The following is a 16370-nucleotide window of genomic DNA, read 5'->3' on the forward strand; positions in this document are numbered from 1 at the left end:
TTGAGTCGGCATCACCCATCCACTGGCGGGTCCATAGTGCTCGCCTAGCAGAAATCGTCATGGCGTTGGCCCTTGAACCTAGTAGGCCAACGTCTCTCTGAGCGTCCCTCATATATAAGACTGCGTCTTTGATGTGACCTAAGATCAACAAAATGGTATCCCTATCTAGGGTATCCATATCAGCTTACGAGGTATCTGTCCAAGCTGCTACCGCGCTACAAACCCAAGCCGATGCTATTGCCGGTCTGAGCAAAGCACCCGCATGTGTATAAACTGATTTTAAAGTCGTTTCCTGTCTGTGGTCAGTAGGATCCTTGAGGGCCGCCGTGTCTGGAGACGGTAGCGCCACCTTCTTGGATAAGCGCGTCAAAGCCTTGTCTACCCTGGGCGAGGATTCCCACCGTACCCTGTCCTGTGCCGGGAAAGGATACGCCATTAGAATTCTTTTGGGAATCTGCAGTTTTTTGTCTGGAATTTCCCAAGCTTTTTCAAATAATGCGTTCAGCTCATGAGATGGGGGAAATGTCAACTCAGGTTTCTTTTCCTTAAACATGTGTACCCTCGTGTCAGGGACAGATGGGTCATCTGTGATATGCAAAACATATTTTATTGCAATAATCATATAATGAATACTTTTTTGCCACTCTTTTGATTTAACCTTGCATCATCGTAGTCGACACTGGAGTCAGAATCCGTGTCGGTATCAGTGTCTGCCATTTGGGAAAGGGGACGTTTTTGAGACCCTGAAGGGCCCTGTGACACAGTCAAAGCCATGGATTGACTCCCTGCTTTTTCCCTGGACTCTGCTTTGTCCAACCTCTTATGTAATAATGTCACATTTGCATTTAAAACATTCCACATGTCCAACCAATCAGGTGTCGGCATTGCCGATGGAGACACCACAATCATCTGCTCGACCTCCTCCTTAGAAGAGCCTTCTGCTTCAGACATGCCGACACACTCGTACCGACACCCCCACACACACAGGGATATTTATATGGAGACAGATTCCCAATAAGGCCCTTTGGAGAGACAGAAAGACAGTATGCCAGCACACACCCAGCGCCAACTGACACTGGAAAAAAACAAATCCCAGCTAAACAGCGCTTTTATATACTTATGTGAATATAATACACCCACTGCGCCTTACAAGTGCCCCCCCCCCCCCCCCCCCTCTTTTCTGCCCTGTGTCAATGTGTTCAGCAGGGGAGAGTCCGGGGAGCCAGCTTCTATGCAGTGTCTGTGGAGAAAATGGCGCTGGTTAGTGCTGAGGGATCAAGCTCCGCCCCCTCAGCGGCGAGCTTCAGTCCCGCTCAATTTCTTTAAATACTGGCGGGGGATTTACTATATACAGCCCACGGAGCCTATATATTCATTTTAGCCAGTCCTAGAGGTTTAAAATTGCGGCCCAGGGCGCCCCCTCTGTGCCCTGCACCCATCAGTGCCTGCCGTGTGTGTTGTGTGTGGGAGCAATGGCGCTGCGCGTTACTGCTGCAGGTTACCTCAGAGAAGATCTGAAGTCTTCTGCCGCTTTTGAAGCCTTCTTTCTTCTTATACTCATCCGTCTTCTATCTTCCGGCTCTGTGAGGTGGACGGCGGCGCGCCTCCGGAACGAACGGCGAGGGGAGACCTGCGTTCCGACTCCCTCTGGAGCTAATGGTGTCCAGTAGCCTAAGAAGCAGAGCCTATCACTTAAGTAGGTCTGCTTCTCTCTCCTCAGTCCCACGATGCAGGGAGCCTGTTGCCAGCAGTGCTCCCTGAAAATAAAAAACCTAACAAAATTCTTTTTACAGAGGAACTCAGGAGAGCTCCCTGTAATGCACCCAGTCTCCTCTGGGCACAGGATCTAACTGAGGTCTGAAGGAGGGGCATAGAGGGAGGAGCCAGTGCACACCCTTTCTAAAGTTCTTTATAGTGCCCATGTCTCCTGCGGAGCCCTTCTATACCCCATGGTCCTTGCGGCGTCCCCAGCATCCTCTAGGACGTAAGAGAAAAGTGGGAGGGAGGTTTACTTATGATAAAACACTATTTTGGTGTGAGATTTTTTTTTTTTTTTGTAGTAATTTACAAATTACACAGACGTTGCGACCAACTCTGCTGCAGTTGGCGGTGAGTGATACTATTAGGGCTGTGCAGGACTGTGCAGGACAGCAGGTTTGGTGTTGCTTTTTGTCGTATTCTCCGTGTTTGCCGAGCGTGTCCGGGCACAGACTGGTACAGGACGCCAGCGAGAGGATGGTATGGGAACTGCATGATCTGTGTCTCTCGCCTTCCCAGCCGGCACGCGCAGAGTCAGCACCCGGGGCTGACCGCGGCGTCATTGCTATAGCAGCGGTTTCTAGGTCACCAGTAACTTGGAGATGCAAACAGCTAAATCACAGGCGAGACTGGTGAACCAGTGAGTGTGCCAGCCGGGAGCCGAGGACGCAGGAGCTGATTGAAGGTGAGAGATGCACGGCAGCTGTAACCCTCACATTATGTTACTGTACACTGAGCTCGGAATGTTATCTGGCACACATCTAATACCCGACAAACTGATGGCCGGGTAGTTACATAGACCAGAATGGCAGCAAATGCTGGGACATATAGTTCTACAAATGCTGGGTGCCCAGACAGCTGACACAGTATAACAGATGACATAGCATACCTCCCACATGACCCTCTCCAGGAGGGATAGAATGCTCTTTTTCTGGGCATCCTTCTTAATGTATGATTACCATCACCTGTGCTGAAACACCTTTCTGATCCTTAACATGTTCAACACAGATGCTGGAAATCATACATTAAGAGAGAAGTCCAGGATTAGGAGAGCATTCTGTCCCTCCTGGAGAGGGTCATGTTGGGAGGTATGCCATAGCATGATGATGATGATGCTGCTGATAGAAATGGAGATAAATGTTAGCATGTGTGATGGTAACATGTTGCTGAGTGGATTATCTGGTTCTTCTGTGACAGACTGGATGGATGTGACTTTGGTTTCTAGTTTGGTTGTGAGACACTTGCAAGTGATATATCAAAAACAGCCATATATACATTCTACTGGGGAAATTAGCACTAATGAACCAATCTATTCCTGTTTTTGCACTATATACTGTGTATATATGTATATATATTCGAATAAGGGGTGCACTCACAATGCTTAAGCACGCTTGCAGAGATTTATTGAGGTACAGAACATGTCTGTACTTCAGTAAATCTCTGCATGCGTGTTTAAGCCATGTGAGTGCACCCCTTATTTGTGTTTGGAGCTGATTAGACCCTCTTTGGGACGCCACCCCAGCAATTTATATTAAGAATTTTATCAATCTATCTATCTATATATATATATATATATATATATATATATATATATATATATACACACATACACACACACACACACACACACACACACACACACACACACGTGCAAGTCGAAACATTTTCTTAGTGGTACTGCGCCGAAGGTGCGCACGCCAAAAAATGGGTGTGGACAATGAATGAGGGCGTGAAACATATAGGGGGACAGATACACATATGACCCCAATAGAGCAATATACACATATGCCCCCACAGTGCCAGAGATGCTTCCAAATTGCCAGATATGCTCCCACAGTGCCAATTACACATATGCCCCAACCGTGCCAATTACACATATGCCCCCAGCAGTGCCAGATATGCCCCCAGCAGTGCCAGATACACAAATGTCCCACAGTGCCAGATACACATATGCCCCCCTGTTGCTCACCGCTGCTGCTGTTGTTGCTGCCGCTGCTGTGTGAGGGGAAGAGAGTGCAGCGTGCGCCTCTCCTGCCCCTCAATGCTCAGTGCTGCTGGTCCGCAAGTTCGGATTGGCTAACGAACCGGCATCTCATTTGAGATTCACGCCGCCGGAGACTGGACTCCGCTGTGCTCTCCTCCCCACACATAACAGTGGTTGTAAATATGGCGATCGGCCTGACGTTACTGCGTACCGGCTGGCAATTTCTTACCTGTGCGCACTACCGTTCCGTACCACCATACTTGCAGCACTGTATATACATATATAAAATTACTGCTAAGCCTTGAGTACTGCAAGACATCTTCGGCATCTAAAAATGATTTACACAAGTGGGTATCAGCAGATGTAATTCTGTTGTGTAAACAAATTACTTTGGTGACTATTGGCAACAATTGTTCATAGACTGTGCTGCAAGAGATGGAGATCCCACATGTACATTTATCTTCAGTGTGGGACTCCAAACATGTACATACTTCTCTCTCGCGTACATACCTACCCTATGTGACTTCCTACACATACATACCTTCTTTGTGTGTCTACAAACATGCACCTACTTTCAGTCTACATGGCTGCCCTCATGTACATACCTTTTTTGGGTGTCCCATCGGTCACTGAAATAAACCGATCTGATTCAGTGAGCACAGATCTATCTGTATGGAACAGACTCATCAGTAAAATATACTCTCTATTGCAGGCTTTCCCAACCACGGTCCTCAAGGCACACCAACAGTGCAGGTTTTAGTGATATCCAGGCTGCAGCTCAGATGGTTAAATCAAAATAAGTGAGCTACTAATTAAGTCACCTGTGTTGAAGCCTGGATATCACTAAAACATGCACTGTTGGTGTGCCTTGAGGGCCGTGGTTGGGAAAGCCTGCTCTATTGTGTCATACTTGCCTACCTGCCCCTCTCCATGAGGGAGAAAATGCTCTGTTCCTGGACTTTCCTGGTAATGTATGATTGCCATCACCTGTGGTGAAACACCTTTCTTATCAATTAACTAGCTCACCACAGGTGATGGCAATCATAGATTACCAGGAAAGTCCAGGAACAGAGCATTTTCTCCATCATGGAGAGGGTCAGGTAGGCAAGTATGTATTGTGTTCATCTATATTTTTAACTTTTACGATTTGTGTATTTCAGAACTCTCCTGTATTTACACGGCTGAGTCACATTATTATGACTACCAGCTAATATCCAGAATAACCGCCAAACAGGAGGTAGATGGGCGTAACTTTCATTTTAGACACATGTCTGGTAGCCCCAGGTTCATTTTGACAGTGCGCTGCTCCACTGTAGTGTGTCAGTCGGACCTCACGCACCTTCGTAACCGACATTCACCTCTCACATCAGTGGCGCGTGGTGCTCCGCAGTTTCCACTTCAGTTATTTGCAGTAGTGCTACTTGTACAGTAACAATACACCTTCACCACAGCAGCATATGAACAGTTCACATACTGCGCTGTTTCAGAAATACTGCCACCCTAGGCCCGAAAGCCGATAATCATCCCTTTTGCAACGCGGATAAATCACCCCTTTTACCCATGACCACAACGATTGATAATTTATGTGTGCTGACGGTCTATCACGCACCTTATATACCCACCGAGCCAGCGCACGACACGTGATGTACTTCATGGGCTACTCGCTGCCGACGTCAAATGTAGGAGGTTGTCATAATAATGTGAATGTTATTGTAATAGAATAAATCTATCCTATTTTTCATATGTGGGTACACACGGTAAGATATTTTGCACTATATTGCACACTATCTGGCTAGATTGCGATATAGTGCACTATACCGTGTGTAATGTATGCAATATAGTGCGGTGCGCGCTCCTGCGGGTCGGATCCGATGTTCTATATTAGATGAACATGCTGCTCAATTTTGGCTAGATAGTATACTGTCTAGTCCACATTGTATCGTGTGTAAGTTAATGTAGAATATTGTATCCAATTTGTGTCATCACAGTAGTGAGAAGCCATATCTATGCTATATCTTATGCAGTAGCGACTCTTGCCACGGGCAAGCAGGCTTTTTGCCCAGGGCGCCGACGCCACTTGCTACGGTGCCGTGCGGTGCGCCTGACGTCATCGTGCACCGCACAGAATCGTGTGAGTGGCCGCAGGCGCTAGGGGTCATAATTGACCTCTAGTGTCTGTGCAGTGTGCGGCACTATGGGAGAGACGTCATGACATCTCTCCCATAGATCCGAGGAGTGGCAGCCGGAGACAGAGGACAGCAGCAGCAGCGGTCGGGAAGCAGGAACGGGGCTGGTGAGTATTTTTTTTTTCTAAGCGTCGCTACTAGGGACACAGTAACAGGGGGCAAAACTACAGGGGCACAACTACTGAGGGCACAGCAACAGGGGAATAAACTACAGGGGCACAACTACTGAGGGCACAGCAACGGGGCAAAACTACAGGGGCACATCTACTTAGGGCACAGCGACAGGGAGCAAAACTACAGGGGTACAATTACTGAGGGCACAGCACTGAGCGCCACAAGGTCTAGATCCAGCCCTGATCTTATGCTAAATCTTAAGGTCCATACACATTAGACGATGTCGTCTGTGAGCGACGTCATCTAATGTTTCCCCCTCCCGGGCCGGCCGATTGGTGTCCGACTGTACACACCGAGCGATATGACGACACTGTCCAGATCCTGCATGCATGCCCTACCGACAGCGACGATCTTTGCCGACCCGCGGGGCCGCGCATCGGCCGTCGCTGGCGGCATACACACTTGACGATAAAATGAGCGACATCGCTCAAGGAGGGGGAAAATGAGCGACGTCGCTCATTTTATCGTTAAGTGTGTATGAACCTTTACTGTGTTATTTCTTTCTTTCTTTATTTTATTTATTAACAGTTTCTTATATAGTTACATAGTTAGTGAGGTTGAAAAGAGGCAAAATGGCCATCGGGTTCAACCTGTATTCTGTGTTAAGTTGTGCATATTATGATGCACCTGCTCAAGTAATGGTTTAGTATTAAATGACAACTATGGTTCTTACCACTCCCAGATGTATAATGTCACTTTGTTAAGAGCTATAGCCCTGGATACTTTTTCCAGTTAGAAATTTGTCCAATTCGTTTTCCAAATGTAAGCCTTTCCTCGTACTCCAGAGTATCTAACCCTTTAATCAATTTAGTAGCACGCCTTTGAACTCTTTCTAGCTCCCCTATATCTTTTTTATATTATGGTGCCCAAAATTGAACACCATATTACAGGTGGGGATGCGCCAAAGATTTGTACAGCGGCAGGATTACATCCTCGTCCCTCATCTCAATGCCCTGTTTTATGCACGCAAGCATTTTAGTTGCCTTCTTTGCTGCATTTTGACATTGTGCACTGTTAAGCCTATTATCTATGAGAACCCCCACATCTTTTTCCACCACAGTTACCCCTATTTCTCTTACGTCCTAGAGGATGCTGGGGTTCCATTTAGTACCAAGGGGTATAGACGGGTTCCTTGGGAGCCATGGGCACTTTAAGAGTTTAATAGTGTGGGCTGGCTCCCCCCTCTGTGCCCCTCCTACCAGACTCAGTTTAGAAAATGTGCCCGGAGGAGCCGGTCACAGTTAGGGAAGCTCCATAGGAGTTTTTCAAGTTTTATTATTTTTTAAAAGAGTTAGGTACAGGAAGGCTGCTGGCAACATTTCCTTCTTTGTGGGACTTGGGAAGTAGGGGGGGGGGAGTAGGAACCAACCCTAGAGGTCAATGGTTCTCTATCTCTGCTGACAGGACACTGAGCTCCTGATGGTGCTGATCACAAGCCCACGAGGCGACTGCTCACTCCCGCAGCATGGCCGCCACCCCCTAACAGCCAGAAGATGGAGTGGTGAGTATGATGCCGGTGCCCCAGTAAGCGGGTCACCAGCGAGAAATGGTGGCACAAGGGTAAGAGCGCAGCTCTGACAGGCTGCGCTCCGGAGGGCTCAGCAGTACTTGTAGTGCAGCGCTGTGAGGGGCGCCCTGGGCCAGCGCAATACCATACACTGGTCATGTATAGCTTACAAGGTCTAACCCACTGTTTGCTGCAGAAATTACCTTAGGCCAGTATAATCTCTAAGTGCAGAAAGACGCGCCATTACAGGGGGCGGGACTTCTCAGAGCGGATCCAACACTTTGCCAGCGCCATTTTCTCCCTGCAGATGAACGCTGACCGGGAGCGCTGCCCTCCATATAACTCCAGCTATCCTCTGAGGTACCAGAGTTATAGACAGGATAAACAGTTCATAAATTTACACTCCCCCCTATTAAGGTTATTCAGTCAGCGCCGGCCATTTTGTCATAATAACTGCCTTCTGGGGCGCTGTGTGGTGGGCTCCTTATGCTCTGTGACTCTCTAAAAGTATTCTGGGGGGAAACTGTGCTGACATTTTGCTGTGTGTGTGTAAACCAATTTACCATATTTAAGGGACTTTGTCCTGTACTGCAGAATGTATATCTTCTCCTGGGGAGTCGATACGATGTTCAAAACTGTACAGATTCTCAGGCTTCTGTGGCACTTCCCCTGGAGTGGCCTCCATAGGGTGTACTTTGATTTATATTTTTTAAAACATATCCCATACTGGTAAGAAGCCGCAGTTTTGGAGTAATCTGGGGATTAAAATCCCACAGCTGTGCCTCTCACCCCATTTACGTACCCTAACAAGCGTACACTTGCCCATATAATGCATGGCATATGAGGGGGGCAACATATGTTTGAGGCTATTAGGGATGTGGAATATTATATATATATATATATATATATATATATATATATATATATATATATATATATATATATATATATATATATACTGTGTGTGTATATATGTAATATATATATATATATATATACTGTGTGTGTATATATGTATATATATATACTATGTATGTATATATATATATATATATATATATAATGCACTGTAGCTTGGCACTCAGGATAAAAGCTGTATACTAATGGGGTGCCTTCCCAAATATTAATAGTTACCAATGTCTTTACCAGAAAGAACCAGGCGGCACTCCCAAATTCCAAATCAAGCAGGTGTATTAGAAATTCATGGTGTCATAAACAGGCATCAACGTTTCAAGGCTCGCAGGCCTTTTCGTCAGGACGTATATACTAGTGAAAAGAACTAGAAACATGTTTCTAGTTCTTTTCACTAGTATATACGTCCTGACGAAAAGGCCTGCGAGCCTTGAAACGTTGATGCCTGTTTATGACACCATGAATTTCTAATACACCTGCTTGATTTGGAATTTGGGAGTGCCGCCTGGTTCTTTCTGGTAAAGACATTGGTTATATATATATATATATATATATTATAATAGAAATAAATATATATATATATATATATATATATATATTATAATAGAAATATATATATATATATTATAATAGAAATAAATATATATATATATATATATATATTATAATAGAAATATATATATATATATTATAATAGAAATATATATATATATATATATATATTATAATAGAAATATATATATATATATATATATATATATATATATATATATATATATATATAATATATATAGAGAGAGAGAGATAATAAATGCCTTTCCACCGTGTAGGGCGTTAAACTCCTTATTTGGGAAAACCTGAGTTATTATCCACATCCCTAAAGAGTGTCTAAATTGTCAAAGGTTGGGTTACCTGTACCTGGTACAACCTCCATACAGGCTGATTGCGAATTGAGACTAATCTCTAATACTATACACTGCTGCAGGTGTGACTCGGAGACCTACTATAGCGTAGATCTGTGGAGATATTGTAACGTGGTCAGACTCTTTACTTGATGATTTAGATTCTATGTGTAGGAGTGACATGTACTTGTTTCTATGTCACATACAGGCTTCACGGCTGGACACCATGAAGAAGAATTGCCTGCGTAACGCAGGGTCACTGTTCTGGCAGTTTCGACACGCAGAGGACAGTGGCTACACCAATGGACTGCAGATACAGAATCCAAGACAGGTATGGTGAGTCAGCCCTTCACGGGTGAGGCCCTGTTGGTATGCTCAGGATACGTGAATATCCGAGCCAACTACGGGTAAGTTACCATATCTTCCTTCCGCAGCTGCACAGACCAGGAAATTAGATCCTACACCTATACTGCAATCCCTTCCAAGGGTTCCTCCACTTCCTTTATAGGACGTTGGGAAAATTCCCGAAAACCTGCACCGCCAGATTCCTAAGAACGGATTTTGGGGTCAGTATTCTCTATTTCTTCGTTTTGATGTTGGACCTCACTGCCTGGGGATCCAGCAGGTGGGAGAGAGACTAAAAAGATTTCAGTAAAACATCTAGGCGATATCCTGCCTAGCCCCTGGGTAACGTAAGTCTGCCCGGGGGTACAGACTGGAGTTTCTAGTACTCCCGCCTCACAGATTCTTCAAATCAGGCTTACTAGCTTCTCAGGCTGAAAGTACAATACTGCTGGAAGCTATTCTAACATGTCATTATTCCGGTTCCACCTCATTTACGTAACAGGTTACTATTCAAACATAAGGTCACTGGATCCCTACTGGTGGGTGTTCAATTCAGGAGGGAGTCTGAGAGCGGTGATCTCTGGTCGAGATATAGGGGAATTCCTGGTATCCCGGGATATCAGGGGTGTGCACCTTCACATTCCAGTCTGGCCCCCTCTCTAGACCTATCTAAGGTTACACTACAACTATGTCACTTCCAGTTCCAAACACTGTACTTGACTTCTACACAACACTGGGGGTGTTCATCAAGGCCATGACAGCAATTCTGCTCCTGCTCCACAAGCCAGGTGTTGACATAATTCCATATCTGGACGACCTTAACATCCTCCAGGGAAATGTTGTTACAGAGTGTTTCTCTCTCAAATCACCTGTCCCAGGATCTTGGGTGGATCCTGAAGCTTCCAATTTCACATTTGGAGCCGACAAGGAGGCGTTTCTTCCTGGGGATGATTCTCGACACGGAAGTGCAGAGGGCACTTCTACCGGTGGAGAAGCGTTGGTGATCCAATCAATGGTCCGGGATGTCCTGAAGCCAGCCCGGTTATCGGTTCATCAGTGCATTCGCCTTCTGGGGAAGATGGTTGCCTCCTATGAGGCTTGACAGTACGGAAGATCCCTTGCACGGTCTTTCCAACTGGATCTCCTGGTCAAATGGTCGGAATCTCATTGTCACATGCACCAGCGAATACGCCTGTTGCCGAAAGCCAAGATTTCATTCCTCTGGTGGCTGCAAACTTCTCACCTTCTCGAGGGCTGCAGGTTCGGGATTCGGAATTGGCTCTTTCTAACCACGGATGCAAGTCTCAGAGGTTGGGGAGCAGTCACAAAAGGGAAAAACTTCTAAGGAAAGTGGTCAAGTCTGGAATCCATCCTTCCGATAACCATTCTGGAGCTAAGGGCCGGGTGCAACGTCCGTCTTTAAGCGGCACATCTTCTTCAAGTTCAGACCATTCAGGTTCAGTTGGGTAATGTAACGGCGGTGTCCTACATAAAAGGCCAGGATTTCACTCCTCTGGTGGCTGCAATTTTCTCACCTACTGGAGGGCCGCAGGTTCGGTATTCAGGACTGGATCCTTCTAACCACGGATGCAAGTCTCCGGGGCTGGGGTCTTCTCCAAGCGGCCTATCTTCTGAGAAATCGGGCCGTTCAAGTACAGTCGGACAATGTGACAACAGTGGCTCACATAAAGCGACAGGGCGGAACGAAGAGCAGAGCTGCAATGTCCGAGGTAACAAAAATCCTCTTCTGGGCAGAAAATCGCGTGGTGGCGCTGTCGGCAATCTTCATTCTGGGAGTGGACAACTGGGAAGCGGACTTACTCAGCAGACACGATCTCCTTCCAGGAGTATGAGGCCTCCATCCGGAGGTTTTTGTAGAGGTCACAAGCCAATGGGGTGTACCTCAGATAAGCATCTTGCCTCAACAAGAAGCTTCGGAGGTACTGTTCCAGGTCAAGTGACCCACAAGCAGTGGTGGTGGATGCCCTGGTAACTCCGTGGGTGTTCCAGTCAGTGTATGTGTTCCCTCTACTTCCACTCATCCCAAGGATTCTCAAACTCATAACAGGAACAAGAGTTCAGGCGATCCTCGTTGCTCCGGACTGGCCAAGAAGGGCTTGGTACGCGGATCTTCTGGTATTGCTACTGGAGGATCCGAGGCCTCTTCCTCTTCGCGAGGACCATCTACAACAGGGGCCGTTCACACCTATCAAGATTTACCGCGGCTACGTTTGACAGCATGGAGGTTGAATGCCAGATCTTAGCACGGAAGGGCATTCCAAAAAGGGTCTTTCCTACACTGGTACAGACCAGGGAGGGAGTAACGTCTAAACATTGCCATCGGATTGGGAAAAAGTTTGTGTCTTGGTGTGAATCCAAGAAATTTCCTATGGTGGAGTTTCAACGGGACGGTTTCTCCTCGTTCTGCAAGCAGGTGTGGATGTGGGCCTACGCTTGGGCTCCATAAGGGTCTGGATTTTGGCCTTGTCCATTTTCTTCCAGAAACAATTGGCTGCCCTCCCTGAGATTCAGACTTTCTTGAAAGGATTTTCTGCACATCCAATCACCCTTTGTGCTTCCTACGGCACCATGGGATCTTAATGGGGTACTGCAGTTCCTGCAATCGGATTGGTTTAAGCCTTTTCAGGAGGTGAACATCAAGTTTCTTACTTTGAAGGCGGTCACACTGTTGGCTTTGGCATCTGCTAGATGTGTATCGGTATTGGGGGCATACTAGATTTTCCATGAGGATAGAGCTGAGCTCAGCGCGCGTCTGCAGTTTCTCCCAAAGGTTGTGTCGACTTTTCATATCAACCAACCTATTGTGGTGCCAGTGGCTACTGACACTTCAATTACCTCAAAGTCTTTGGATGCTGTGAGGGCTTTGAAGATTTATGTTAAGAGAACTTCTCGTCACAAAGTCGGATGCTCTGTTTGTCCTTTATGATCCCAACAAGGTTGGGTGTCCTGCTTCTAAGCAGATGATTTCTCACTGGATCAGGTTTACTATCCAGCATGCTTATTCTATGGTAGGATAGCAGTGTACACATTCTGTTAGGGCACACTCTACCCGTAAAGTGGTTCCTTCCTGGGCGGTTGCCCAGGGTGTCTTGGCTTTGCAGCTTTACCGGGCAGCTACTTGGTCAGGGTCGAATACGATTGCTAAGTTCTACATGTTCGATACTTTGGCCTCTGAGGACCTTAAGTTTGGTCACTCTGTCCTGCAGGAGCCTCAGCGTTCTCCCTCCCGTACATGGAGCTTTGGTACATCCACATGGTACTAAATGGAAACCCAGCATCCTCTAGGACGTAAGAGAAAATAGAATTTTAATTAGCTACCGCTAAATCCTTTTCTCGTAGTCCGCAGAGGACGCTGGGCACTCGCCCAGCGCTTCATTTCCTGCGTTGTTACTTGGTTACGTTTTGGTTCAGCTGTTGCTGTTCCTCTTTCCTGCTGATTAGCATGGTTTCTTCTAGTTCCTGCTGGTTAGCATGGTGTCTTCATGTTGCGTGCTGGTTTGCATGGTTTCTTCATGTTGCATGCTGGTTAACATGGTTTCTCCATGTTCTGGTTGGTTAGCATGGTTTCTTTCATGTTGCATGCCAATTGGCATGGTTTCTTCATGTTTCATGCTGGATCGCTTGATTTCTTCAAGTTGCATACTGGTTTGCATGGTTTCTCCATGTTGCATGCTGATTAGCATGGTTTCTCCATATTGCATGCTGGACAACTGGAAAGCAGACTTCCTCAGCAGACACGATCTCCATCCAGGAGATTGGGGTCTTCATCAAGAGGTCTTCACAGAAGTGACAAGTCTTTGGGGAATTCCTCAAATAGACATGATGGCATCTCGCCTCAACAAGAAACTTCAGAGATATTGTTCCAGGTCCAGGGACCCTCAAGCAATAGCAGTGGATGCATTGGTGACACCATGGGTGTTTCAGTCGGTGTACGTGTTCCCTCCGCTTCCACTCATTCCAAAGGTGCTAAAGATCATAAGAAGAACAAAGGTTCAGGCAATCCTCATTGTTCCGGACTGACCAAGGAGGGCTTGGTATCCAGATCTTCAGGAATTACTCATAAGAGATCCCTGGCCTCTTCCTCTATGAGAGGATCTGTTACAGCAGGGGCCGTGCGTATATCACGACTTACCGCGGCTACGTTTGACGGCTTGGTGGTTGAACGCCAGATCCTAGCCCGAAAGGGTATTCCCAGTGATTCCCACACTTCTTCAGGCTAGAAAAGGAGTAACGTCAAAACTTTATCACCGTATTTGGAGAAAATATGTGTCTTGGTGTGAATCCAAGAAGGCTCCTACGGAAGAATTTCAGCTAGGGCGTTTTCTCCATTTCCTGCAAGCAGGTGTGGATGCGGGCCTAAAGTTAGGCTCGATTAAAGTCCAAATTTCGGCCCTATCGGTTTTCTTTCAAAACAATTGGCCTCCCTTCCAGAAGTTCAGACTTTCGTGAAAGGAGTTTTGCACATCCAACCTCCATTTGTGCCCCCAGTGGCACCATGGGATCTTAACGTGGTGTTGCATTTCCTTAAGTCACATTGGTTTGAACCTTTAGAGTTGAAATTTCTCACTTGGAAATTGGTCATGCTATTGGCCTTAGCATCCGCAAGGCGGGTGTCTGAGTTAGCGGCTTTGTCTCACAAGAGTCCTTATTTGATTTTCCATGAAGATAGAGTGGAGTTGAGGACTCGTCAACAATTTCTGCCGAAGGTGGTTTCATCGTTCCACATGAATCAGCCTATTGTGGTACCGGTGGCTACTGACGCCTTCGCGGAGTCAAAATCTCTCAATGTTGTCAGGGCATTAAAGATTTATGTTTGTCCTGTATGCTGCCAACAAGATTGGGACGCCTGCTTCCAAGCAGACTATTGCGCGCTGGATCTGTAATACGATTCAGCAGGCTCATTCTACGGCTGGATTGCCGTTACCGAAATCATTGAAGGCCCACTCTACCAGAAAGGTGGGCTCATCCTGGGTGGCTGCCCGGGGGGTCTCGGCATTACAACTCTGCCGAGCAGCTACTTGGTCAGGTTCAAACACTTTAGCAAAATTTTACAAGTTTGATACCCTGGCTGATGAGGACCTCATGTTTGGTCAATCGGTGCTGCAGAGTCATCCGCACTCTCCCGCCCGTTCTAGAGCTTTGATATAAACCCCATGGTTCTTGAAGTATCCCCAGCATCCTCTAGGACGTATGAGAAAACAGGATTTTAATACCTACCGGTAAATCCTTCTCTCTTAGTCCGTAGAGGATGCTGGGCGCCCGTCCCAGTGCGGACTCTGTCTGCAGTTATTTGTTATTAGTTATGTTTACACACAGGTTGTGTTTCTGTTATAGTCATCCTGTTGCTGACATGGTTCATGCCGTTGTTGTGTGGCGTGTTTGTGGTGTGAACTGGTATGTATCTCACCTTAGTTTAACAATAAATCCTTTTCCTCGAAATGTCCGTCTCCCTGGGCACAGTTCTTATAACTGGAGTCTGGAGGAGAGGCATAGAGGGAGAAGCCAGTTCACGCCCCTTAAAAGTCTTAAAGTGCCCATGTCCCCTGCGGATCCCGTCTATACGCCATGGTTCTTGAAGTGTCCCCAGCATCCTCTACGGACTAAGAGAAAAGGATTTACCGGTAGGTATTAAAATCCTATTTTCTCTTACGTCCTAGAGGATGCTGGGGACTCCGTAAGGACCATGGGGTATAGACGGGCTCCGCAGGAGACATGGGCACTATAAAGAACTTTAGAATGGGTGTGCACTGGCTCCTCCCTCTATGCCCCTCCTCCAAACCTCAGTTAGATCCTGTGCCCAGAGGAGACTGGGTGCATTACAGGGGAGTTCTCCTGAGTTTCTCAGAAAAATATTTTTTTATTTTCAGGGAGCACTGCTGGCAACAGGCTCCCTGCATCGTGGACTGAGGAGAGAGAAGCAGTCCTACTTAAATGATAGGCTCTGCTTCTTAGGCTACTGGACACCATTAGCTCCAGAGGGAGTCGGAACGCAGTTCTCACCTCGCCGTTTGTCCCGGAGCCGCGCCGCCGTCCTCCTCGCAGAGCCGGATGATAGAAGCCGGGTGAGTATACGAAGAAAGAAGACTTCAAAGTCGGCTGAAGACTTCAGATAGGTCTATGAGGTAACGCTGCGCGCCATTGCTCCCACACACTACACACTGCAGGCACGGATGGGTGCAGGGCGCAGTGGGGGCGCCCTGGGCAGCAATAAACCTCTAAGACTGGCTTATATGAATATATAGGCTGCGGTGGCAATATATTTTATAATCCCCCACCAGTACAAATAAATTTGAGCGGGACCGAATCCCGCCGCTGAGGAGGCGGAGCTTGATCTCACAGCACTAACCAGCACCATTTTCTTCACAGCACACTGCAGAAGCTGGCTCCCCGGACACTCCCCTGCTGAACACGGTGACAGAGGGCAAAAAAAAAGGGGGGGTGGCACTTGTAAGGCGCAGTGAGTGTATAGATTTATCTATATGATTATATAAAAGCGCTGCTTATCTGGGAATTTTGTTTCCAGGGTTATTGGCGCTGTGTGTGTGTGCTGGCATACTCTCTCTCTGTCTCTCCACTATTGT

General features: G+C 46.8%; 1 protein-coding gene across 2 annotated transcripts in view; it reads left to right on the forward strand.

Moving 5' to 3' along the window:
- The first annotated feature begins 2122 nt into the window (after positions 1–2122).
- Positions 2123–16370, forward strand: part of LOC134932321 (ciliary microtubule associated protein 1A-like) — a 121719-nt gene continuing 107471 nt past the window's right edge. The window contains exon 1 of one of the 2 annotated variants that reach the window (XM_063926642.1): positions 2123–2443. The gene's annotated coding sequence lies outside the window, so the exon portion shown is untranslated. Of the gene's footprint in view, positions 2444–2826; positions 2847–16370 lie in introns of those variants that run through there. The other variant, XM_063926643.1, reaches the window with a different exon arrangement.

This window comes from Pseudophryne corroboree, chromosome 6 (assembly GCF_028390025.1).
Source record: "Pseudophryne corroboree isolate aPseCor3 chromosome 6, aPseCor3.hap2, whole genome shotgun sequence".
Classification (NCBI taxonomy): domain Eukaryota; kingdom Metazoa; phylum Chordata; class Amphibia; order Anura; family Myobatrachidae; genus Pseudophryne; species Pseudophryne corroboree.